Raw genomic sequence first — 27,906 nt, 5'->3', positions numbered from 1 at the left:
TTTTTCCTGCACTTTGAAGGGCTGGAAAAAATTATATTATAGCGAACAATGGAACTGTGTATTTTTTTTCAGGTAAAACCTCTTTTAGGCCGTGAAAATAGGCCGTTTCTTTGGGTCCATTCACAACACTGTATGTTGTAAATCTCTGGGCAGGGCTATTATGGGCTGGCGTTGCTAACGGGAGGAGTGCAGAGAGTCTTCTACTGCAATTAAAGTACTTAAAGGTACTTTATTAATCACATATACAGCTAGTAGGCTTAGGGGCTATTTGTAGATCATACAACCCCACTTTTAAAAAATGCTACTATCCCTTTAACGGGGCCGGGGCTGTTGGAGCTTGTCCCCATAGCAGGAACTTTTACAGCGGCTGAACGCCTCCCTGCCCCGGGGGACCGGAGCAGACCGGCCCTGAAACACTCCTGTTTAGGGCTGGAGGTTTACTCTGAGTTACCTCCAATCAGCACAGAAGCTGCATTTTTACAACCAAGCATTATTAGAAAGAGTCTACACGACCAGAAAATAGAAACAACAACAACAACAACAACAACAACAAGAGCAGTAGAAGACGAGGAAAGCTGTCACACAACGATTATTACACAACGATCGAAACTCTGTCGACCTCTGCACACCTACAACACTAGAAACAAACACCTCATCAAGGGGAAAAGGCGAAAGCTAAAACGCACCAGTTTCAGTGTTGTGTGCAGAGAGAGGACCACAGATTTGGAACGAGCTCGACGACAGACACTCTAAAAATGTCACGCTGTATCTCAATCTTTAAGAAAAACCTAAAAAAAAAACAACTATTGTCAATGCATGTCTGATTGATTGTCGTGTACACAAGCGGGTAATTTGGCACTAGCGCTGTGTCTTCTAGCCCTGACAAGTGTTGGCAATACTGTCCTTAATAACCACTGTATCCTCTTTAACTGTTGTGTCCTTACTTGTTCTTTTTCAATTTATTTTATTGTTGTTTTTCTTTCACACACAAAGCTGCATTTGAAAGCTATAGTAATGTCTGTTGTATGTCTGTCCTAGTGTCTTGTTGTATTTAATGTCTGTTGTGTGTTTGTCCACTAGTATGTTATTGTACTCAATGTCTGTTGTGTAAGTGTGTCTGTGGGCCCCCTACTATAAGCTTTTCACACACCGTAGCTAATGAAATATGCTTGTAAGATTCTTCCAGTTGATGTGTGCGTGTGTGAAAATCAATCAATCACTCAATCAATTAGAGAGGACCTGCCTCCTAAATTCTACCAGAGGGCTTTTCATGCAGCTTGCAGGTATCGTCTCCAAAAGTCAGATAATTAAAGGGAATATGAGCAGAACTGATCATCGATCGATCAGTTTTTGCAGTGGTTGTGACAAATCTGCATCAGAGGTTCAACATTTTACTGTTTAACAACCAAAAACTCTGAATAAACTGAATAGAAACAAGTAGAAAACAGGTGAAACTCCTCTAATACACGACTCACTGTCACCTGAAAAAACTGAGATCAAACCTCAAACACAGAACCAGAGGATCGACCGACTGGACCGTCACGTCTAAACTAAACGGGACAGTTTCAGGAACTAAACTGAGCTCTGATATAAATAAGTTCATGCCTTTATCACATTGATTCTATTAGAAACAGAGACTTTAACTGATTCTGGATCAGAGATAAAACAGTCAGCAGATCATCTCAGTCACCAACACTAACCGCTCTGTTTCATCTTCTGGCTTTTTTTAACTCAAACTTCATTAATGTGACGAAGGCGCACGCCGTTAATTCTCTGAGTTAAAGTCTGATGATGAAACACGAGGCGTCGACTCGCGTGTAGAAACATTAGAAACATCAGTTTTTATCACCGAGCTGTAAACGCCACCGCTAACATCATAAATTTAAACGTCGGCTCGTTTTTCATTCATTCATTCATTCATTCATTCTAATTAAACGTTTTCAGTGGCTCTAAAGAGTTATAGAGCAATCAGGCGCTAGTTAAGAATATTTACTGTTTCCAGAGAGGAGAAGAGAAAGAAGGAGGAGGAGAGGAAATGAAGAGGTGGAATAATCTGGAAGGAGATGATTCTGCAGGGAAACACCAGACAGGAAGTGAAGAGGAAGAAGTGAGGCCGATTCAGAGAAAGTAGAAAATGCAAAAGAGTAAAAACGTTGACGTCAAATAAAGAGAAGGAGAAGAAACCGCAAACTTTCTGTGGAGGTTTCTGAAACTACAGATGAGTTCACACGGGGACTTCCCCTCATCATCACAGCACTTCACACTAAATTACCACACACACGCTACACACACACACACACACACACACACTAACAGGGGTTAAAGGTCAGGAAGTCTCCAGGGTGAGAGGTCAAGTAATCTGACGCCTGAAGAAATGTTTCCAAAAAAAGAAAAAAGAAAAACAAAGAGTGATGTGATGTGGCTCCTTGGCTTCAGGGCGTCCCTTCAAAATAAACCTCCTCAGTTTAACACAAACACACAAACACAAACACAAACATCATCATCAGTAAAGTAACTGATGCCACTCGGCCTCGGGCCACAGAGCAGCTCCGTTCACAGCTTCACTTCTACACTTTCTATTCAAACTGTAAAAGATCGTTTCAGTTTCTAAAAACCACTTTCACAACTTCAACGATCTGCTGAGCTCTTATTTTGAAAGTCTCACCTTAACTCCTTAATTAAGTAAGGAAAAATGAAAAACCGGAATACACAAGGAATACACAAACACCAAAATTAGACAATTTCTGTTAATTCAGTGTTCTTGTTTTTCACAATTTTTATTCTAATGATAAAAACAGAAAAAATTCAGATCTTTTGAAACTTAAATATTTGCCTTTAAACAGCAGGTGGATTATTTCTAACAGTGAACCAGAGTTACCAAGCAGAGAAAAAGTGCTGCATGAATAAAGTTTGATTGAATGTCATTTAAAAATAATGTAAATATGATGATAATGTTATGAATTTTGTTGTTTTTTGTACCAAACAAATAGGTTTCCTTTGATTTAAAGTCTCTGTGACATCAAATTAACATCAAAATGTATTATTCTGCAACTTTTAATCATATTTTTATTATATTCTGATCAATTAGTCAGTCCTTAAATGTAAAAAGTGGCTCCATGAGAGCATCAATGCACGCATTCATTCACACTCTCAAAGAAAAACTGGTCAATAAATAACAGTAAAAGAAAGATCAATAAGTGCAGATAGATAAATGACCTATATATCTAGTATCACGCAGCTATCCCTGTTGCCAGGCGTTACCACGACAACCCCCAGCAGTTCAATTCTGTTATTCGTTTTCATTTCCTGTCTTGTGACGACGGTGGTTAGGAGGTTTTTGGTTTTTGGTTTTTCTGCCAACGGCCTGAGAGGAGGAGGAGGAGGATGAAGAAGAGGGAACACTGACACCACTGACGGTGAGAGAGAGAGACAGAGAGAGATGAATAAAAATAAATAAAATAAAAAAGCATCATCAGCTCTGAAAATGTCACACAGACTGGTTGAGTTGAAGTCGCAGCCGTCGGCATCGACTGATCGGCTGAATACACACCGACTCATTCACCCACCGACTGACCTGCTTTCGTTTGGCTACACTGAATATGATAAAAAACTAAATTCTCAGTTTTATATGATTAACTTGTTAATTATTTTATCCACATTTTATATACATAAGTCAAAATGTTCTGGTAAGAAGCCAAACTTCTTGGAACTGTCTGCATATGTTGGTCAATATATCTCCTCCCTCTGTGATTGTGAGAATAAAAAAGCTGTTAAAACGTATAATGATCTTTGTAAGCTTTACTAAATATTTATTTAAGTTGATGTTTTTTCTGTCTTGCTGTGACTGTCGTCCCCTGGCGTATTTATGATGGTTTGGTTGTGTATTAATGTTGTATACACTTATTTCATCTAACTGTATTCAGTCCTGTCTATACTCTTGTTGTCAATAAAGTTGTATAAAAAAAAATAAAAAAATAAAAAAACTGACCTGCTTTCACACAACCAGACACACACACACACATTCAAAAACAGAAAAAAAAGAAAAAGAGGGGACAGTCTGTGCTTCCCCCTCCATGCTAATTCAATATTCATAACTTTATTTAAAAATACCCACACAGGCTGCCAGCTTCTCGTTAACTGTCCCGGTGTTTCACTTCAAAAAGAATCAGATTTAAGACCAAATTAAATTCTGCTGATATGATTGTGGTGATTGATGGTGATTGGTGCGTTGAGTATTTGTGTTACGAAGCGGTGAGTCATCGTTAACTCCTGATCCTGGACCTGATCCTGGACCTGATCCTGGACCGTCCGTTTGGTCTCTGATGGACAGAGGTGGACCAGTACAAGCAGGCTACACATCTACATTACTTGAGTAAAAATACAGATGTAGGCTTCTCCTTGACAAATACAACTTATTATATTAGTAGCTTAGTCAAAATATTACTACTTAATACTACTTTTCCTCTGTATTTGCTCAAGTACGAAGGAGGAGCCTGATGGAGAACAGGTACGGCAACACGGCTGGGACAAAACAAACAGGAATCAGCAGGTTTGGGATCAGAATTTAGAAAAGAAAAAAAGAAAATGTGTGAAAAGTAAGAAGTATCCAAAAAAAATAATACCCAAAATGAACTTGAGTACAGTACTGAATTAAACCTATACTTCCTTACTGTCCACCACTGCTTATGGACGACATGCAACATTAATAACTCCTATAGGAGCAACACAAATATATCAGACGACTCTTCACATTTACATTACAACACAACTGGTCCTCTTTTACACGGAGCGTGGGCCGAAACGCTGAGAGAAATGCAAAGTAGTTATTATAAATAATAATATGCAAATGGAGAAAAATGACCTGTACTGTGTGAATTTGTAAAAAAAAAAAAAAACGCACTGTAACTGTGTGAAAATCTGAGTTGGGAGAGTCAAGAAGCTGCAGCAGGGAGTAAAAAAAAAAGCTGAGTCATGATCCAAAAGGTTTAAGAGATGAAAGTGCAGAACAGACAGAAGAATCAGAGTGAAACCGTTCAGATGACCAGTTCAAGTTGTTTAAGTTGATTTTGCAGGAAGCAGCATTAAAGCCGTTCTTCTGAGTGGTGGTGCGTTCACTGTCATCAGTCACTCAGCTGCCCAGGTGTGTGTGTGTGAGTGCGTGTGTGTGGTTTTTTTTTCTTACTGTACAAACTGCAAATGCTGAATCTCAGGTATTTGCATCGTCAGACTGACTGACTGACTGACTGACGCTCGGCTCAGGCCGGCGCTCCGAGGGAAGAGCAGGAAGTGGGTCAAAGTTAAGGAGGATGAAACACGACTGTGTGTGTGTGTGTGTGTGTGTGTGTGTGTGTGTGTGTGTGTGTGTGTGTGTGTGTGTGTGTGTGTGTGTGTGTGTGTGTGTGTGTAGTGAGACAGAAAAGGAGGAGGAGGAGGAGGGAAAAACAGCAAAGAGGCAGAAAACGACATGAATACGAAGCAGACGAACACGGGGAATAGAAGGGTTTTCTGGGAATCTGAGATAGAAATCTGCTGCTGCTGCTCATGTTCATGTTCATGTTCATGTTCCATGTTGGGACTTGTCCCGACGCTTCGTTTGCTGCAGACGCTTCAGCTCCTAAAAATATAAACCATAAAGTGATTAACGACGAACGTGTGACAAGACAAGAAGCCGAGTCATCTGGGAAACCTTCGCCTTGAAAATGAGCAAATGTGCAAATTTGATTTCCTTGAAAAGCCAGTGTGTTAGAGCGCGTGTCAGTGTTAGTGTGTATTAGTGTGTGTTAGTGTGTATTAGTGTGTGTTAGTGTGTGTGTGTGAATGAACCAACGTGACCTGAACACATTCATCAGCTCATCAGGGGGAAAAGGAACAACAGGCCACTCAGACACAAAGCAGAGATCTGTTCAGCCTCCAGATGAGAAACAGGAGTGAAGGCAGCTCACGTGCACCCGGACAGAGCTGAGCTGCCTCTATCACACTGAAACACACAGACCATAATAATCTACAGAGGTGAGAAACCGGGGTTAGAGTCTAGAAGACAGAGACAGAGAGTGGGTAAAACAAACGTCCTGCTGCCGCTTTAAGGAGAAGAAGAGAACAGTCCCCACTTCCTCCCTCCATCATGTTTGTTATTTCAGGAATGTTCTCGGCCTCGACCTCGACTCTGCTTCTGCTGCGTCACTGCAGAGTAGACCGCTACCTAGGAGACCCAGCAGCGCCATATTATAGGATATATATATATATATATATATATAAAAGAAGAAATCTGATGAATAAAAGTGGGAATAAAAACATGAATGAATAAGTAAGTGGAGATATTTAGAAGCAGCAGATGCATCATTACATTTTTTTTAAAGAGATAGTTCAATATTTTGTGCAAATTGGCCCATTGCCATAATCCCTATAGTCATAGCAGTAGGTTCGTTACCTTTAATTGTCGGTGCAAGCTGTTTTTAGAACGGCAGAGCAGAGCCGTGAGCTGCTCAGAGCTACGCTACGGAGGCTCATTATGGGATTTCTTTGTTGGTTTCCCCCATCAAACTCATCAAATACACAATCCAACAACTCCACAACGCTCTGGTGGACAAGTTGTGAGCTGCACATTCACCACGCTATGAGATAATAACACAACGTTACCAGACAGAGTTGTTTTAGAGGGAAATACAGAGACTGTTGATGAAAAACTGTCCCTGAAGGCAACGTGCATCAGCGATTTTGCATGAATTTCCCTCTAAAACAACTCTGTGTGGTAACGTTGTGTTATTATCTCATAGTGTGGTGAATGTGCAGCTCACAACTTGTCCACCAGAGCGTTGTGGAGTTGTTGGATTGTGTATTTGATGAGTTTGATGAGGGAAACGTTCTAAAAATAGCTTGCACCGACAACTAAAGGTAACGAACCTACTGCTATGACTATAGGGATTATGGCAATGGGCCAAAATATTGAACTTTCCCTTTAATAGTTTATATAAACACACCTGAGGCAGCTTTAAAACCGACCTTGCTTGGTCCGAACCAAATGTTCAGGTGTGAAAGCTCCATCAGACCAAAGACCTGAGACCTGGTCTGACTGAAACAGCTGGAGATGATACTTTACTATAATAATAATAGACCTAATATGAGCAGAGCTTTGGTGACAGTTTATAAACCAATCAATGTCAAGTATAGGGAGACGCAGCGTAATGAGGACAGTGTATCCCCGTATAGAAGCTGTCAATCACTCAGATAAAAGCTGAATTCATGAGCCCAAAGCTGTTTGTCTTTGCTTTTCCACATTTTTTTATTTACTTATTCATCCCAACTTGTATTTCCACATTTATTATCTTCTATTATCTTCTTTTCCATATTTATCCTCTATGACTCTTCTCTCTATGAAATATGAGTGTGTGTGTGTGTAGCCGTCCATTACCACAACAATACAAGGAAATCATGACCTAATTATGCACTTCACTCACTAATTGCGCTCTTGAACACACACTCATTATACTACTGTTGTTGCCTGCAGCTGTAATGTAAAGCTGCCTCAGGGTGTCGTTTCCCTCGTCCTGTTTTACCAGATCGACTTGAAGATTCGTTCACACAAACTTTCACCTATCTGGAACGTTTTTTCTCTCCTCCGTGTTCCCGGGAAACAAAAAAACCTCTGTTTGTTTCCTCGCTCCAGTCGGGTCTAAATCCAGCTGCACAAATCCATTTACTCGTCTAAGTCGTCTTCCTCCTCCTCGTCCTCCTCACCGCGTCTCATTAACGTGTTTGACAGCAGCCAGTAATGCCCCGAAATGCAAAATTGTCCCGAAAAAAATTAAATAAGTCTATATTTCAAGCTTGTTTGTAGCGGAAGATCCTCTTCCCAGTTCGGAAGATAAAAACCAGGGAAGAGGAGCTTCGAGAAGCTGGACAATTTCTCATGTCTGGGCTTCAATACAAGAGGGACATTACATACGAGCAGCATGGAGGTATTTGGATGTTTCTTGGTGTGTCTTTTTGTTACGAAGACAGTTGGTATCCATTTGCAACCGTCATATGGACATGCACTGCTACGCCGAGACCCCCTGTAACTCAGAGAAGCCACGGAGGACTCTGAAACTTCTCCCAGCCCTTAGTCCACGTGAGAATTAGAGTAGATAATGAGTGTAATTTCAATTTTGGGTGAACTATCCCTTTAATGTAACAGCACTGGGATGTCATCGATGCATAAAAACAGAAAGAAAAAAACGTTTTAGAAGTTAAAATGCTACGTTTAGCATCGTAGCGTAGCTCCATCCCCTGCTCTTCACTTCACTTCATCCTCTCCTCCGGCCCCTCCCCCCCTCTCTCTTCTTCCTCTTCTGACCCCATCCACCCTATACCTCCATCTATACATCTATACATCCGTCCATCCATCAGTCCATCCCCCTCCAGGAATGTTATTGTGTGATTAAACGCTCAGATAAAAAAAAAAAGGAGGTGAGTGAGGGAACAGAGGGAGGGATGAGGATTATACCACCCCCTCCTCTCCTCCTGCAGAGAGGGGTGACAGACGGGAAATCCGGGAAAACCTGCTAAGGTGGAGGAGGAGAAGAGCTGCTCCCTCCCCCTCTCCACCCCTCCTTTTATTATCCCTCCTTCTGTGGGTGGTGGCATGTCTAGATAGATAGATAGATAGATAGATAGATAGATAGATAGATAGATAGATAGATAGATAGATAGATAGATAGATAGATAGATAGATAGATAGATAGATAGATAGAACGATAGATAGATAGATAGAGATAGATAGATAGATAGATAGATAGATAGATAGATAGATAGATAGATAGATAGATAGATAGATAGATAGATAGATAGATAGATAGATAGATAGATAGATAGATAGATAGATAGATAGATAGATAGATAGATAGATAGATAGATAGATAGATAGATAGCTGATGTAACCCAGAAAACCATGAGGCGTTCAAAGACAGCGGGAAAACAGAGAACTCACAGAGAACTGACCCAGAAAACAGAGAATGAACCAGAGTCTGTTAAATATGAACTGGAGGGCAGAACAGGGGAGAGAGAAAGAGTGTGTGTGCGCGCTAGTGTGTGTGTGTGTGTGTGTGTGTGTGTGTGTGTGTGTGTGTGTGTGTCTCTCTGTGTGTGTGTTGGCCGTGGAACAGAGTGGGGGTCTCTGTGTCTCTGTGTCCTGGTGATTAGTGGGAGCAAAGACCCTCTGACAGATGGAGCAGGTCACGGAGAGCGGGACGTGCCAGGTCTCACACTCACACACACACACACACACACACACACACACACTTAGAACCCACACACACCACAACATAGTGTGTGTGTGCATTCATACACACATATCATACAGATCTAGGCATCAGTCCACTGAGGCGTTCACACACACACACACACAGACGAGAGCAGGTGACCAAGGAGACGGGGTTATTGAGGAGAGACTGATGCACACACACACAGAGTCTGTGTGTGTGTGTACAATCAATACACAATTGATCCGTCAACATCACAGTAAAACTTTCCCTTCACACACACAAACACACACACACACACACACACACACACACACACACACACACACACACACTATAACCATCACTGTCTGGCCTAACAACAACATGCTTCATATTTACTGTTTTAAATGTGATTGTGTTGTATTTTATGTGGATTTTGTTGCTGCATGTCTTTTAGATTTTTAGACTTTATTTATTTGCACATATAAAATAGAACAAAAACATTTACTTTTCTCTCTTACTAGCGAGAAAGATACGAAAAAAAAATGTGCAGGTGAGGTCTGAAACCCGAAAGGCTTCTAACACAACCTCACCTCAACCTAACAAATAATTTAATATTCACATTCCTTGTGCAAGGTAGAGAAGTAACGAAATAAAAAAGTAAAAAGAAATGAAGATAAGGGGAGATGATGATAGTAAAAATAATAGTTGTAGTAATGACAGCACTAAATAAATAAAGCAAAACAAGACAAAACAAAACAAAAACCTAATACAGATGAATTAAGTTCAAGTAATCACAAAAAAGAGAAAAAAAACAAAACGTGTCGACCCTCAGGAAGAGAAGCAGCTGACGGGAATCTGAATAAAAGAATAAATGAATCAGACACACGGTGGATCAGTGCAGGTCGATGATCCATGAACCAGTCTGTCCAATCTACTGTATGAACCGGTATATTATAATAACAACATGACAGTGTTATTATGGCTGAGCTGTGATTTTTATCCTCTGGACACAAAGACGTGACATTTAAAACTAATAAAATGTCATTTAAAGAGCATCCTGCCACGCGCGCCCTTATTTTGAAAGGCTTCCTGTTGAAATAGCAACATGAGGGTCTAAGGCCTTTATATCCTGTCTGACCCCCAGGCCCAACAACGACCCCCCACTCTGACAGACTGTACAGTTGTCTGTGTTAGTGCAGACCTTCAAAATAAATAAAGTGATCGAGAGTTCAATTCCCGCTGTGAATTGGAAATTATTCCGACATCTCGTCTCTTTGACAACATCGTCTATCGATCAGGACTCAGAGCTCATCTCTGACTTCAAACTGTGAGAGATTAAGTCTCCAAACCCGACACACACGCACACACACACACACACTTTGACACACACAGCCGGATCAATACACTTGTGATCTGATCCTGGACAGGAAGTGAATAATAAACAGGAGCGATGAGGTCGTCCTGTTCATGTGATCAATGCTAATTCAGTTCTATTAATATGGAATCTATTCATCCTTTTAACAATGTGAATGTTCAGCGTATGAGGTGACACTTAAAGGGATAGTTCAATATTTTGTCAAATTGGCCCATTGCCATAATCCCTATAGTCATAGCAGTAGGTTCGTTACCTTTAATTGTCGGTGCAAGCTGTTTTTAGAACGGCGGAGCAGAGCCGTGAGCTGCTCAGAGCTACGCTACGGAGGCTCATTATGGGATTTCTTGGTTTCCCTCATCAAACTCATCAAATACACAATCCAACAACTCCACAACGCTCTGGTGGACAAGTTGTGACCTGCACATTCACCACGCTATGAGATAATAACACAACGTTACCACACAGAGTTGTTTTAGAGGGAAATACAGAGACTGTTGATGAAAAACTGTCCCTGAAGGCAACGCGCATCAGCTGGTTTTGCATGAATTTACCTCTAGCTTGCACCGACAAATAAAGGTAACGAATCTACTGCTATGACTATAGGGATTATGGCAATGCCAAAATGTTGAACTATCCCTTTAAGTATATGCAGTAATCAATCAATCAATCATCAGCTGATAAACAACAGGAATTGATCATGTGTCAAGCTGACAGGACGGGAGGAGGGGGCAGGGCATCAACTGACCAACTCCCTGCATTAACACCAGGCTAATGCAACTGAGGCAGGAAATGAAAACACACACACACACCCTGTATGATATTCATGCTTGCTCACACACACACACACACACACACACACACACGCCTGCAGGGTGATAATTTTAGAGTTTCTCAATTAGACAGCAGCAGCAGCAGCAGCAGCAGCAGCAGCAGCAGCAGCAGCAGCAAAGCCTGTTAAGAGAAGTAGCCGGAGCTGTGAGAGATTAACAGCAGCTCCTCCGACTACACTGACCTAGTAAAGAGGTGGAGGAGAGGCAGAAAAGGAGAGAGGGATGATGATGAGAAAAGAAAAGAAAGAAAGAGAAGAAGAAGGAGAAGAACTCGACGTGGAGGAAGAAACGAGGCCGAGAAGACGGAGATAAAATAAAAATGGAAAAAAAAAACACAAACATGGAGATAAGAAGCTGCAAGATATGAAAAATAAAAACCTGCATGAACGGACAGAGGGAATGGGAGGAGGAGGAGGAGGAGGAGGAGGAGGAGAGGAAGAGGAGGAGGAGTGTGTCAGGACAGATAAAAATAGGTTGATGAATCAGAAGTCTTAATACTCCCAGGACCACACAAACACACACACACACACACACACACACACACACACAGGGCCGGTACTACAGTACAGTGGGTCAGACAGCGTTAGCAGCCTGAGGCCTGAACACAAACTCTCTGTCTGTTTGGCAGCTTCCACTCAACTGTTATTATTATTATTTTATTATATTATTCTGAGGATACGGGTCTATTTAAAGCAGCAGCAGCAGCAGCAGCAGCAGCAGCAGCAGAGTTTAGAGTTGTTCCTGGACAGACTACTGACTGATTATCTGTGTTTTGGCTGCAGGAGCAGGTGGAAATAAAACCGTCTCTAGCCTAATAAAAAAAAGCTAAAAGCCGAACAGTAAAAAGCCGTTTAACGAGGCCAGTTTCCTCCCTGTGATTTAAGAGGCCTTATCACAGACACTAATAAACTTCTCATGTTGTTATTCGCACCACCTTAAAATAAAATAAAACAGATACCATGTGCTCTCTGAGGAAGAGGAGGAGGAAGAAGAAGAGGAGGAGGAGGAGGAGGAGGAGGAGGAGGAGGAGGAGGAGAGGGGGAGGAAGAGACATTAGCGCTGACACAAAAAAAGACAAGAAGCTTACAGGGGGATTGTTGGGATTTTAAAAGCAGCTCTGCACTCAAAAGACAAGACACTTAAAATATATCTACTGCAGCCTGATTACAGCAGCAGCAGCAGCTCCGTATCCACGACAACCACGACGCAGCATCACAACAACAGACTCAAGATTCTTATTGGATGTTGATGTGATGAATATAAACATAAACATCAGCTTTATTTTCTCCCAAAAAAATAATCCAATCAATCAACCAATCAAAGGCCACGATGCTGAGTTTAAACTCTAACCCCCCCGCGGCGCTGCAGCAGTGGTACGGTCCTGATGCTGCAGACATGTGAAGGAACGGGCCGGTCCACTGTGACTGGCCAGGTAGGGGTGTGTGTGTCTGTGTGTGTGTGTGTGTGTGTGTACTGGTTGCTCACCACGTTGTTGGTGTAGTAAAGTGGATGAATGGGATTAGGACTGAGAAGGGGGGGTGGGGGGGGGGTTGGACCAGATTAACGTCACAGGCAAATCCACCTCACACACATAAACAAACACATGGACCTGAACGCATCACGGAGGGAGGAGGAGGGAGTTTGTTTTGGTTTTTATCTCCGATCTGTGTGTTCACTTCTTTTTATTTTATCATTATCTTATCTGTTTATTTACTTAGTAATTTATTTTTATTTGACTCTTTTGACTCGTTTTTGCAAATAATTAATTTGAGAGTTGGAGTTTTTCTTTGTTTTCTCACTTACATGCTACATACATACAGTTATTATCATTACTGCTATTATTATTATTATGGTGTGAGACAGTATTAATTCTCCATGACAAGTTGTAGACGTCTGAACTTTGTTTTTGTGCAAACTAAAAGTCAAAGATGTTCATTTTACAGCAGAATCTAAAACAGAGGAAAGAAATCTAGAAACTTCTTCATTTTCAGTTTTTTGTAGATTCATTTATCTGTCGATCAGTTTATCAATGAATCCCCCGCAGCCTGTTACACTTGTGGCTCCTCAATATGAACTCATGTTTATTATTGTTCGAAATAATCTGAATAAAGAAAGTCCAATTTGACATAATAACTGTTTTGTTTTGTTTCCTAAATCTTTATTTTACCTTTCAGGCCTGACTGATGTTGTAATATTCTGTGTGTGTGTCCTTTATCTTCATGATTAATACTTGCTGTTTCATGTTTCATGTTTAATCTGGTTATTTGTCATTTTTTTAAATAAAAATTAATTAAATTACAGAAACATTAGTGTAACGTGCCAAAGAATTCATATTTTAGTCATATTTTTTTTTCATAATATGTTTCTCTTCCAACCCACTGGACAGTCTGACAGTATCCACCTCCCTTGCTGTGTGTACCTATGTGTGTGCGCGTGTGTGTGTGTGTGTGTGTGTGTGTGTGTGTGTGTGTGTGTGTGTGTGTGTGCAGTCAGCTGAGAGTCACAGGAGGAACTGGAGCAGATTAAAAGTCGCTGCTTCTCTCGGTCACAAGTCGAGGTCGTCGCCGGCCTCGACGCTCACGTCCACTCAGCGCTTCCTTTCATCTCACGGGATTTAAGAGCCGGACGCTCGACCAATCGGGACGCGGCGGCCGGCGGTTCACACAGTTATTAGGAGGCCTAGTGTGTATATGTGTGTATATGTGTGTGTGTGTACAGTACACACATGCACGAGTATCTCCACTGATCTTTGAACCGGTGGATTTACAGTCACAGATCTCTGCAGCGATACAAGTTAGATTTTCTTCTTTGGCTCAAAAACAGTGAGAAAGACGAGCCGATTAAACGGCTTTATAAGAGACAGAAAGAAGAGAAAAGTCAATATTAACTAGGGATGCACCGAATATTCGGTAACCGAATATATTCGGCCGAATATTGCAAAAAAAGCAACATTCGGTATTCGATGGAATGAGCAAAAAGCAAGGCCGAATATTAAAAAACGTCTTTTAAAACAGTGTTTCCCAACCTTGGGGTCGGGTCCCCACGTGGGGTCGCCCGAAATTCAAATGAGGTTGCCTGAAATGTCTAGTAGCCTAATTGATGAATTAAAAAAAAAAATCTGACCAAGAAAGGTTAGGAACCACTGTTTTAAAAGACACTTGGGTTTTTTTGGAATGTACTTGCATAGATCTTTCAGCACTCACAATGGGCCGATATAAATGAAAAACTTTATTTAACTTGTTGTGGTTTTTTGATGAGCAACGGCAACTGGAATATTCAAAAACTGTCAGAATAGTCCATAAAAATATTTTATTTATCCAATAGGCCCTATTAAAAAAAAAAGAAAAACTTTAAAACCACTTTCGGTATTCGGTATTATTCGTTTATTCGACCAAGCGTTTTGATCTTATTCGGTATTCGGCTACGGCCAAAAGATGCCATTCGGTGCACCCCTAATATTAACTAACCCTCTATACAGTATATTTCTATACTAAGAAATCAAGATTCTGCATGGGTCAGTAAAGAGGGAACTTCAAACCAGAGATTAATCGCCACTGCCATAAGACGCAGGCAATTACAGTGTACAGAAGAAAAGTAAACCACAGGCTACACTGTGGCAATGCAAAGTCAAGATCAACAATTTATACTGATGGCACAACTATTATTTCTTTTTCTATTAATAAATGGGCCTTACAACTGGTCTCCTTTAAATATAAAAGGAGACTGACATGTCTGTTCTGATGATACAAGTCATCGGTCCTGTAATGTGTGTTTCTCTTCTATAATACACACTGATTCTACATCTCGGAGGTTTTCTTTTCACGTCTTTCCACATGCAGGCTTCCTTCACCTTTCAAACGAGACACAGAGACACAACAACACCGGAAAGCTGCAGCTGCACAGACACACACTTCCTACATTCAGCTATCATAATAAAAATAATATATGTGACAGTGTGATTCACACCACTGTCCTCCTCCTATAGCCTCCTCCTCTGCTCCAGCCTGCTTGAATAACATGTATGTGGAAGACAGACAGGATGATGGAGAGACAAGAGGAGGTATAGATTTACCCTCCTCCTCTTCTTCCTCCTCCAGCAGCAGCAGCTTCCTGGCTTCATTAGAGAATTAACATGGAGGAGGTGAAGAAGGAGCGGAGGATTAGGAGCAGAATGAAGCTGCATAATGGATATGAAGAGGAAAAAAAACAGGGGAGTAATGGAAATAAATCTGGAGAGAGGGAGAAGGAGACAAAAGGAAGAGGAGGAGGAGTGAAGGAGGAGTGAAGGAGAGTCAGAGGGCGAGATCAATCTTGAAAAGAGTGAATTTATTGGCGTTGAAGCTGCTTGGCTCTGTCTGACTGTGCAAACCGACGGGACGGAGGAGAACAGGACAGGAGCTAATCTGTGAATTAACAACCTGAGGAACATTTCAGCTTCTCACTAAAGACTTTTATTGTGAAGGACAGGAAGTGACAGACAAAGAGAAGGAGAGAGAGAGAGAAAGAGGAGAAAGAGGGAGGATGCAGTCAGTCAGTGTACCCTTCAGACACATGATGCTCTATAGGGGACAGAGCTGCAGGACCAAGTGTGTGCATGTGTGTGTGTGTGTGTGTGTGTGTGTGTGTGTGTGTGTGTGTGTGTGCAGCTGTGTGTGTGCAGCAGTGTGTGTGTGTGTGCGTGTGTGTGTGTGCAGCAGTGTACAATCGATGTCCTCTACACGCCGTCTGTAGAGCAGCGGCCATGATTAATTCATTAACTGTTTCTCTGCATCTCTCTCCTCCCGTCTTAGCTCATCTCGACAGGCTGCTGCATTTACATCCCTCACACACACACACTCACACACACACACACACACGACTCTATTAAAGGCTGCGTTCACAATAAACCGTCTACATTTGAAGACACTGTTCATGTTTTAAAGATGTGTTTGTCTCCTTTGTTTCTGTGTTTCACTTCCAGTTGACGAACAACTGAACTGTTTCTCACCTATTCTCTAACACATCAACACGTTTTACTGTTTTAAATCATTAGAAGACAGAACGAGCTGTAACAAGCAGCTCAGACGTCACATGACCTGAACCGAGCCGACAAACAAACCATGACATCATCATCATCAACACAGGTGAACGACCAGAGCTGAAGATTCATCTGTAACTTCCTGTTTCAAACATCAAATGTGACGATTTCTTTTTCCTAAACGAGTGAAAACTGAACCGTCGTCTGAATCATCACATTTAACTGTGTTTTCCTTGAAAGACTAAATAATGACTCATTATATTTTGCAAATTAATCCATAAAATAAATGAGTGTGATTAGTTTCAGCTCCACGTTCTGCAGCAAAATTGGCTTCACTGACGTTATTCTTAAAGGACAATTCCGGGCAAATTCAACTCGGGGCTGTATGTTCCTAACATTTTAGGTCTAAAAGAAGGAATCTGAAGATTTTCAGTTTAATTGCTCCTGTTTTGCAGTAATTTTTCTCCACAGACAGCGTCAGATGGCGACTCAAACATGCACCGAGAAGTTTATTCACTTCAAGCAAGTCCAGAGTTGATATTCCTGTGTTTATGACACAAACAGGAGCTTCCCACTGCACCTGAACACACCGAGCGTCAACTAACTTGGGTCTCGACTCCGCCAGACTTTGAATTAGATCTAGTTTTACAAACATGTCGGCTTGTTGAAGTAAATAATAAACTTCTGGGTGCATGTTTGAGTCTCCATCTGACGCTGTCTGTGGCTTTGAGGGATGGAAACAGCCTAAGCAGCGAGAACTTCCATCCGCTCCCATTCATCGCTGCCGTGGCGACGCGGGGACAGACACAACTACCACAAAACAGGAGACATTAAACTGAAAACCTTCAGATTCCTTCTGTTAGACCTAAAATGTTATGAAAATACAGCCAAGAGTTGAATTGTCCTTTAACTGTACTGCTGCACAGCTCCATCACACACACACACACACACACACTGATGATATGCATGGCAACATCTACTCACAATCTTGACCTATTTCTTTTTTTTTCTTCCTTTAAATAAATGCACACACACAGACACACACACACACACACACACACACACACACACACACTCCTCCCCCTCCTCCCTCCTTCAGCGATCACATCCAACATCCAGGAAGCGCCGGCAGAGTCGGGACAAACAGAGCTCAGCTTCCTCTGCTGCATCTCACACACACACACACACACACACACACTGTTCACTGTTACAGTCATGAATACACACCCTGTGAGAGGGGAGAGGGTCGCTGCACACACACACACACACACACACATCTAATACATGTTGTAGGAAATATTTCACACTTGTCGGCTGCAGCCCCCACGAACCATTCAGCTGGGTTTGTCTCCCCCTGACACACACACACACACACACACACACACACACACACACACACACACAATGAAGCTCATTGATTACTTTCCTAAAAATCAGCTGGGTGCTGGTTATGCAAGAACCCCGAGGGCTGAGAGAGAGAGAGAGAGAGAGAGAAGTGAACAGTGATGGGGTAAAAAGAGGGTAAAGAGAGGGGGTGGGGGCCCGGGGGAAATGAGGTGGGGGTGGGGAGGTAGGGGGGGGGGTCACACTGACAGATTTACTGCACATGAAGCTAAAACGTGGAGAATGCACGGCACCGTTAGCTGCTCACACACACACACACACACACACACACAGAGGCGTCTTGTGTTCGACTGTTACGTCTCATATCATCACTATGACACTACAGGTCAATAGGGTAAAAATTTTAACTAACAGATATCACCATGAAACTTCCCAAGTTTATCACTCACATTAAGACAAATATTTTTTGTATTACAAGTTTTGTCAAATTTTATGTTTAAATATGTAAATGAGGCAATATCTAGTTAAATATGCGCTAATTTGCATATATTTCCAGAACAGAAATCTGAACAATGGATAAAGCTACTTTCAAAATTCCTGTTTTATTTTGTTGACATATTAGAGTCGGATGTTTTTACAGAGGAGGATTGTGGATATCTCTTTTTATCACTCTGTAAATGAGAAAATACTGTCACCAGCCCTAAAAAAAATCTAATTTTGCCCTGTTTTTAGTAATAAAATGTTGTATAAATGAGGCTGTGAATGATATATCAACAATCTCCTCTGTAAAAACCTTCAGAATATTATATAATATATAGAATATAAATTGATCAGTGCATGAAAAAACTGTGTTTTTGCCTGTTAGTGTCTCGCCTGCAACCTCCTCCTCTGTCTGTCAGTGTGACATCGCTCCTCCTCCTCCTCCTCCTCCTCCTCCTCCTTCCTCTCACTCCTTACATCAACACTTAAAACCACTCATCTGGAGATCCATCTCTATAAAAGTCGAAACGCAGTAAAACTGCAACATAAAACCTGAGCATTGATATCACAATAACAGCCAGATAAGAGATCATCTGGGTGGAATAAAATAAAAAAAAGGTGAAATTCTTCCAGTATCTTGTGAAAACAAAGCTCAGCTGATGTGGATGAATGGGTTTAGGTTGTTCAATAGTAGATAAGTGGATAAAAATAGTTTAAATAAAGTGTTATGATATCACAGAGAGGCCGTTTGTGTGTCGCTGCTTCTGCTTTAACCTGGTTTTACAGAGTCTGAATCACATGGTCTGTAGTCGATCTCTACACTGCAAAAACTCTAAATCTCACCAAGAATATTTGTCTTATTTCTAGTCGAAACAAATCTCATTTTACTTAAAATAAGACTCATCAAATAAAAAGTAGCTTGTTTTTAGACACTTTTTTACTTTTTTCGAGGATATTTTCACTTGAAATAAGTAGAAAAATCTGATAGTGGAGCAAGTTTTTCTTTCTTATTACAAACACAAAAAACCTGCTTTCACTGGCAGATTTTTCTACTTATTTCAAGTGAAAATTAGTTTGAAACAAGTGAAAATGATCTAAAAACAAGTTCATTTTTAGGTGATGAGTCTTATTTTAAGCGAAAAGAGATTAGTTTAGACTAGAAATGAGACATTTTGACAAGAAATAAGACAAATATTCTTGGAAAGATTTTGAGTTTTTGCAGTGTATATTTACAAACAGCCTTACATTTCCTCTGAGCTTCTTTCAGTTTTAAAACATTTAGTTTTTTAATCCTCTGCTGCTCTGCTGCTCTGCTGCTCTGTGTCACTTCCTGCTCCCGTGTCCATTTTTAATGCATTAACAACAAGCCAATCTTCTCCCAGCAGGGTGGAGGGGCCTGGCAGCCGAGCCGGGAGCGTTTCATTTCCCTGACGGCCCCTCCACCCTCCACTCTCCTTCTCTTTCTTTCTCTTTTTCCCTCTCTCTCGTCTCTCTGTCTTTCTAGCTCGGGCAGCGTTTGCTTTTCCCTGCTGCAGCTCTGACAGCGTTTGGTTTTCCCTGCCGGCGGAGGGAGTCAGGTGCTGCTGCTGCTGCTGGAGAATGTGACTAAACAGGAAGTAGAGCGCCGGGAACGACGGGAAAACAAGGAGGGGAGGAGGGAGAGAGAGAGGAGAAGAGAGGGGAAGAGAGGGAGAGCTGAATAATTGGTTGGTAATGAAATAAAGAAAGTGAGAATCATGTGAAAACGACAGAGAGAAGGAGAAGAATAATCGATAGAGAGAAGACAGAGAGGTTTATAAACTCTATGTGTGAATCTGTTCTGTTGCATAACGGTGAAAACGTCTCGACAGGGTGAGATCTCTGAGACAATCAGAGACTGGATGACGGAGAGGAATGAGAGCAGAGAGATAAGGAAAGGAGGAGGAGAAAGGAGAGAGAGGTTGAGTTCAGAGGAAGAGGAGGAGGAGGAGGAGGAGGAGGAGAGCAGGAGCGAGGGAGCTGGAAGAGGGAAAACTAGGCCACGTGGAAAAATCCAGCTGTAATGATCCGACTGTTGGACCGACCTCTCCTCTCCTCTCCTCTCCTCTCCTCTCCTCTCCTCTCCTCTCCTCTCCTCTCCTCTCCTCTCCTCTCCTCCTCCTCTTCATCATCCCATCTCCTCCTCTTCTTCCTCTTCTTCATCCCATCTCTTCCTTGTTCTCCTCTCTACATCTCCAACTCCTTTTCCATCCCTTCATCCTCTCCCTCCTCACTCACATTTCCCTTATTACTTCCAATAGATAGATAGATAGATAGATAGATAGATAGATAGATAGATAGAACGATAGAACGATAGAACGATAGAACGATAGAACGATAGAACGATAGAACGATAGAACGATAGAACGATAGATAGATAGAACGATAGATAGATAGAACGATAGATAGATAGATAGATAGATAGATAGATAGATAGATAGATAGATAGATAGATAGATAGATAGATAGATAGATAGAACGATGGAACGATGGAACGATGGAACGATGGAACGATGGAACGATGGAACGATGGAACGATAGATAGATAGATAGATAGATAGATAGATAGATAGATAGATAGATAGATAGATAGATAGAACGATAGAACGATAGAACGATAGAACGATAGAACGATAGAACGATAGATAGATAGAACGATAGATAGATAGATAGATAGATAGATAGAACGATAGATAGATAGATAGATAGATAGATAGATAGATAGATAGATAGATAGATAGATAGATAGATAGATAGATAGATAGATAGAACGATGGAACGATGGAACGATGGAACGATGGAACGATGGAACGATAGATAGATAGATAGATAGATAGATAGATAGATAGATAGATAGATAGATAGATAGATAGATAGATAGATAGATAGAACGATAGAACGATAGAACGATAGAACGATAGAACGATAGAACGATAGAACGATAGATAGATAGAACGATAGATAGATAGATAGATAGATAGATAGATAGATAGAACGATAGATAGATAGATAGATAGATAGATAGATAGATAGATAGATAGATAGATAGATAGATAGATAGATAGATAGATAGATAGATAGATAGATAGAACGATGGAACGATGGAACGATGGAACGATGGAACGATGGAACGATGGAACGATGGAACGATGGAACGATAGATAGATAGATAGATAGATAGATAGATAGATAGATAGATAGATAGATAGATAGATAGATAGAACGATAGATAGAACGATAGATAGAACGATAGATAGATAGATAGATAGATAGATAGATAGATAGATAGATAGATAGATAGATAGATAGATAGATAGATAGATAGATAGATAGATAGATAGATAGATAGATAGATAGATAGATAGATAGATACTTTATTTATCCCGAAGGAAATTCAGTTCAGTCACTATACTGCCTAGTGTGGAGTAAGGTGAGAACTCATCATTTCCAGGTCTAATTTTTATCTCTTTAATGAGGTCATGTGGCGTTTCTCCACAAAGACAGGAAGGATGATAGCGATGAAGAGGAGGAGGAGGAGGAAGAGGAGGAGGAGGAGGAGGAAGAGGAGGAAGATGGAGGTGAGGAAGGTGAGGAAGGTGCTACTGCATATTCAAAGCAACAGCAGATGAACTTTAATAGGATTCATGAGATTGTTGCAGCAGCACAGACGTCCTTTGTGTGTCTGCAGCGCACGGAGACTCACAGAGGCAGGTAGGTAGTGGTACTGTACAAACAACACAACACAAACACAACAAACACACAACACACACACAAACACACACACACAACACACAATAAACAACACACACAACACACACAACAGAGATGTGCAGAGACAGGAAGTGGCGGCGGCGTCCTGCCTGTCTCTTCCTGTGGTCCGTCACCGTGACGCTCTGATCCAAACACACACCACCGTCTACTTCCTTCCTCTGTGTCTGTATGTGTGTGTGTGTGTGTGTGTGTGGGTCAGTGTGAGAGTGAGTGTGCGTCCTGCTGCAGGTATAACAGCGTATCAGTCTGCGCTGTGTTTGCATGATTCCAGCAGCTATTTGCATCTGGATTTAACTGATGATGAAGCAACAAATATTCTTTTATTCTAACGTGTTTGGTCCAGAAGCAGGAAACACACACACGTCGCTCCGGTTGCTCCTGTTGCTCCTGACAACACCCACTCCCTGGATGTAGACGGGAATATTTAGAGATTTTACTGATGTTTTATCTTTATTTTATCTCTATTTTAACTCCGTCTGCTCCAGGAGCTAAAAACTAAAAGTTGACTTAACTTCTTTAAAGTCTCTCCTTAAACTTAGAGCTGATACTTCCTCTTGTATCTCTTCGACTGACTCTTTGAATTGTTTTAACAACTTTTCTTATTTTCTTTTTTTGGCATCTTTGTGAAAATAAAATGTGCTGTTTCATCTGTTATGATCATTATTTTGGGTTGTGGGTCGTTAGTCAAACTCTGAGACATTGTGATGATGAATATTCTGGATGAATAATGGATAATAGAAATAAAAAGTCATTTACATTAAAACTGTGTGTGTAAACAGTAAAACATTAATCCTGAATAAGCCACAGAGAGTGTGTCCTTTGCTTTGCTACCATATGTGAGCCTATAGGGTCAACACACACACACACACACACACAGACACACACACACACACACATGCAGCAGGAGGCCTGAGCTGCCTGTGAACTGAGCGAAGAGTTCGAGGTGTTAAGTTCACAGAGAGAACATCGTGATGCCACCGTCAGCCAAAGATCTGCAGCAATGTTAACCCTGCTGATCACACAAACACACACACACACACTTACACTCAACTGAGAACACACACACACACACACACACACACACACACGCACTCGACACAGGATACAGACGACTCTGTTTGCCGAGACGTGGATTTAATCAGACGATCGAGGGCCAAACCAAACAAAATAAAAATCAATTTATCAGCGTGTGTTGCATCTTATCTGACTTTATATTTCTTCAACACACACAGACACACACAGACACACACACACGCACACACACAGACACACACACACACACACACACACTTTCTAGAGTCTATATTTATAAAGGGCAGAGCTCTGACTGGGGGGTTTCCTCCTGACCATCTCCTTCTCCTAAAACGTCTAATTGTTCCGTTTCCTCCCAGGTTTCCGTTCTTACGTATATTCAGCTCAGACAGTTGTAGTTGTACAGTCTCATGTTTGACCTGCTGCTGTGTAAACCTCCTCGTTGTTGTTGTTGAACTCGTCTCGTTAGAAACACAAAGAGAAAACCACACGCCTGAGGAGATGAAATCCATACAGCGCTGCTCTCCTCTCTCTGCACAACCTGCTCATTATGCAGCCACTTGAGTGAACGTAGCGCTGCTGTCAATCTGCCTGAAACCAGCTGCTTTTCCACTGACTGAGGCAGAATGTGTGTGTCTGTGTGTGTCTGTTTGTGTGTGTGAGTCTGACTCAGGTCCCAGTGTTTTTCCATATATCACCATGTGTCCCCTTTGCTTTAGATTTCCTGTCATTGTTACACACAACAGCACACACACACACACACACACACACAGTAAAAGGCTGCAGCACCTTTTGCATCATTTAAACCGTATCACATGCCGCCGCTCCGGTTTCAGTCAGGGGTGATGATGATGATGATGAAGTCCCCGAGCAGAACGCCAAGTTCACATTTCCACGTCTATTCTTCTCTGACAACCGCTACAAGTGACTCACACACAGCTGACACTAATACACACTCATACACACACACACAAACAGGGCAGGTTGTAAGGTCAAAAAGGAGAAGAACAACGTGTCACTAAACGACTAAACAACAGAGTTTGATCCGTTGTGATGGAAGCAGCAGCAGCAGCAGCAGCAGCAGCAGCAGCAGCAGCAGCAGCAGCAGCAGCAGCAGCAGCAGCAGCTCCTTCAGGCCTATTGTGGTGGTAGAGACGGTCCAGAGAGACACAGGACACGTCCTCTAGGGTTACAGCCTCATTAAGGCTCTGACAAGGCCAGAGACCAGCTCATGTCTTAATACAACACACACACAGTCACACACAGAGTCACACACACACAGGTCCAGGTCCAAAAGCTGAAGCTGCAGCTGCTGCACATCAACACGTCGATCTAAAGATATCTACAGTATCAGACTGAGTTAGTGGGTCACGGCTACAACTGTAACACATAGAAATACTACATTAAAGGGACAACAAGGAGTTTCTATTTGGTTATTTAAAAGTCTCACGTTAATGTGGATGAATCTACGTTACCACTTGTTAATGGTCCATTTTCTATAAATCTATGGTTTTGTCTCTATGGTTATTTTGTTATTATTAGTGGTGGTGGAAATGCTGGGCGAGCCGACCAGCGTTTCTTTACTTTCGGTTTCGTGGCGAGTCATGAGAATAACGCCGCCGAATGAATCGCCGTTTATGGTGGGAACTAGGACGGTATGTGATCGTCTTCCAACCTCTGACTTTCATTCTTGATGAATGAAAACATGAGTCTGTCTTGCACCGGTCAAAGAATTTCACGGTGCGGAGGCTCATAAATGTAGTGGTGAAAACACTTTGCTTTAACAAAACTCCTGGTTGTCCCTTTAAATACAACTATTAACAAACTAAACACCACATACTGTAGACTATACCTCCATCTGGACTGGTTTATGTTAAAGGAATTCCTCCCATCTAGCGTTGTGGTTGTATATCTCAAGCAACTCAGTCGTATTTTTCATGCTGCATTCAGGTGAAATTGGGCAGACAGCAGACGGACAACATGCAGCCGCTGCACGTAACGGCATAAACAAGCCTCTATGTCAACAAGTGGTCCGTCAGCACGAGGCAAAACAATACACGTTGTAACAATATGTTGTCATGGCGATGTGGTATTGTTTTACCGGCTTTCTCTGGACTTCTGTGACTAAAACAACGTCTGGTTTGTTAGCGACGACGGCCGTCTGCCCGACTGCAGGTGAATGCAGCATCAGTGTAACGCTCCATTCCTCCTCACTGCGTTACCACGAGAAAAAAAACAGACTTTTGAACGAAATAATCGATTTTCGTGAATAGATAACAGGAGAAGTTACACAATGTCCCTTTACAGATGAAATATTTAATCCGTTAATGGACAGAAAATCTACTGATCTGCATTGAAAATAAATTAAAAAGTTCATGTTTTTGAATGCAGCTGGTCAGACGAAACAATGAAGACAATAAATAAAGACTGAGAATGTGGGATCTGGCGTCTTCAACAGGATATCTGAGTCATGGAGTAACTGATCAGGAGGAATAATGTGTGACTGTAACAGCTGCAACATCTATCAGAGCCAATAAAGTTTGTCAAAGTCTAAATAACTCACTGTAGATTGATAGATGATACGAGCAGCATCGAATGCTTTATAGGTTTTGGATCAGAGAGAGTTACTGTCCCGGCTGCAACCTGACGTATCACCACCGTGCACTGACCTACGATCAGTTTGAGGCCGTTCCATGTTGACAGTGCAGGAGGCCCGAGAGGCCGATAGCAGCTCTGTTCAGATCAATGTGTTTCTCCGTCCGTCCTCTAATGGCTGCCGGCCGCTCTCAGGGGGAAACACACACAACCAAGATGTTTTTCTACTCACAGATTTAAATAAAGAAAAGAAAACTGGACGGTGATTGCGATCGACACAAATGGAGAGAAATCACTGGCTGGGAAACGGACTGCAGCTCTGCCAGCATTCGCCAGGCTAATGGGATTTCTTGGTTTCCCTCATCAAACTCATCAAATACACAATCCAACAACTCCACAACGCTCTGGTGGACAAGTTATGACCTAAAAATAATAATAGAGAGTTGTTTTAGAGGTAAATTCATGCAAAACCGCTGATGTGCGTTCCCGTCGGGAGCAGTTTTTCTCTGTATTTCCCTCTAAAACAACTCTGTGTGGTAACGTTGTGTTATTATCTCATAGCGTGGTGAATGTGCAGGTCACAACTTGTCCACCAGAGCGTTGTGGAGTTGTTGGATTGTGTATTTGATGAGTTTGATGAGGGAAACAACCAAGAAATCCCATAATATAATGAGCCTCCGTAGCGTAGCTCTGAGCAGCTCACGGCTCTGCTCCGCCGTTCTAAAAACAGCTTGCACCGACAATTAAAGGTAACGAACCTACTGCTATGACTATAGGGGTTATGTCAATGGGCCAATTGGCAAAATGTTGAACTATCCCTTTAATAATAATAATAATATACAGTGCCAAAGTGAAAAAAAGTATTGCAGACTTCATTTAACACGTATTTTCTTGCTGCTGCACCCGAGGCCACGAAATATTTGTGCCAAAAAAGCTTCAACTGATGTTTTATACAGGAGAAACACACACACACACACAGACACATCTACACACACACACACACACACACGTCTGCATATTTTGGCCCAGATATATTCCAGTTATGGGTGAAACTATTCAGGGCCACATGTTTTCACTTTCCCTCAGCAGATAGAGCAGCAAATCACAAGGACCAAGACAGAATGACGTCTTCTTATCATTATTATTATCATTATTCTGTGGTTCTACAAGGTGGTTGTACAGGTGCAGGCCACACACACACACACACAAAGACACACACTAAGACACACACACACAACCACACGCACACACACACAGAAGCCTATAGTCCCAAACCCCGAGGAGTTTAGTTTCATTATCATGATCAATAATTTAAACCACCTCCTTTTCATCAGCGCCAGCCTCACAGATGTGACCTGAGTCTATTGGCTTTCTGAAACCCCCCCACTCCAACCCTCCAACCCCCACCTCCATCCTCTTCCTACCAACACACACACACACACACATTTACACACACACTCTCTCCAACCCCTCCTCCCTCCCAACCACAGTCAATTTCAGTGGAGGCATTCATTTTTAAAGCGCCCCTGTCTCTGGGATTATAAAACAGCAACGCCACTGCTGCAGGGAGTCGGTGGGGGGAATGAGGGGGGGGTAACAATACCAGACACACACATATATATATATATACACAGACACACACACACTCTCTGAAAGTGAGTGACAGTGTCCCCGTGTGCATTGCAGTGTGTGATGAGGCTGTTTCAGTGTCTTAAACCCCCATCAGACAGAGCAGCAGCAGCACAGTGAGTCTGATATTTACAGGACAAACAGCAAACACACAACACACACACACAAAGCTGTGTGGGGAAAACTCCCTGATGCAGGCACATGAAGAGGATGGGGGGGGGTGGAGGGTCATAAAACTGCTTCCTCTGGTGTGTAAAGAGCACACAAGTGATTACAAGGGAGTGGGAGGAGGGGTGGCTGTCCCTGTCCCTGTCATCACAGCAGCACCGAATCTCATTTTATAAAATATTCACAAATAGTGTGATCAATTTATACAAGTTAGAGTAATGAGCTGTGATGGCTGCTATGATGTAGAGCTGTTTTTAAAATAAAATAATACATATTTTCTCATTTTTTGACAATGTTATTTGCTGATATTTGTATAATTTAAATACAACTTGATTTAGAAACAGGGTAGGCAAAATAAACCAAGCTTCAACCTATGCCTTTTTGGTCTTAATGTACGTTTTGTTTGGTTTTTTGTTGCCTTTAAGA

The 27,906-nt window shown here is 41.8% G+C and overlaps 1 protein-coding gene across 15 annotated transcripts in view; it reads right to left on the bottom strand.

The window, feature by feature from the left end:
- LOC146977887 (microtubule-actin cross-linking factor 1-like) overlaps positions 1-27,906 on the bottom strand; it is a 356,186-nt gene that overhangs the window by 289,562 nt on the left and 38,718 nt on the right. The window lies entirely within an intron of this gene.

This window comes from Trachurus japonicus, chromosome 11, assembly GCF_045865225.1.
Source record: "Trachurus japonicus isolate A0001 chromosome 11, Traja_1.0".
In the NCBI taxonomy this organism is placed as follows: Eukaryota; Metazoa; Chordata; class Actinopteri; order Carangiformes; family Carangidae; genus Trachurus; species Trachurus japonicus.
Note: the sequence above shows the minus strand (reverse complement) of the source record. Positions and strands in the feature narration are given on the sequence as shown.